Genomic DNA, 365 nt, shown 5'->3' with positions numbered 1-365 from the left:
ACCAGTGTGATTTGCCAACTGGAACACTATCAAAACAGGAGTGCCGGCAGTGCAGAATTGCTGTGCTAGGGGTTGCACATAATGTCCTCAACAGCTTTTTGCACAGTGTCAGGTGCCTGGCAGAACAATAGTATGGAGAAACTTTCACTCAGCGGCTGTCTGTGCAGCTCTGTGCGACTACTTCGAAAGGACAGACTGACCCGCCATAGATAAATATATGTCTAGGTATTTATGTAAATATGTGTATATCTGGAGAGTGGTAGATGAATATACGCATACGTACACCCGTGACTGGATACACGCGATTCGTTTGACTTCCACGCGTTGACAACCTGACCACGGTGGAGGTTTTCCTGCATTCACAT

The sequence above is a fragment of the Physeter macrocephalus genome, unplaced genomic scaffold, assembly GCF_002837175.3.
Source record: "Physeter macrocephalus isolate SW-GA unplaced genomic scaffold, ASM283717v5 random_9729, whole genome shotgun sequence".
Classification (NCBI taxonomy): domain Eukaryota; kingdom Metazoa; phylum Chordata; class Mammalia; order Artiodactyla; family Physeteridae; genus Physeter; species Physeter macrocephalus.
The sequence above is the reverse complement of the archived record's forward strand: the minus strand, read 5'-3'. Positions refer to the sequence as shown.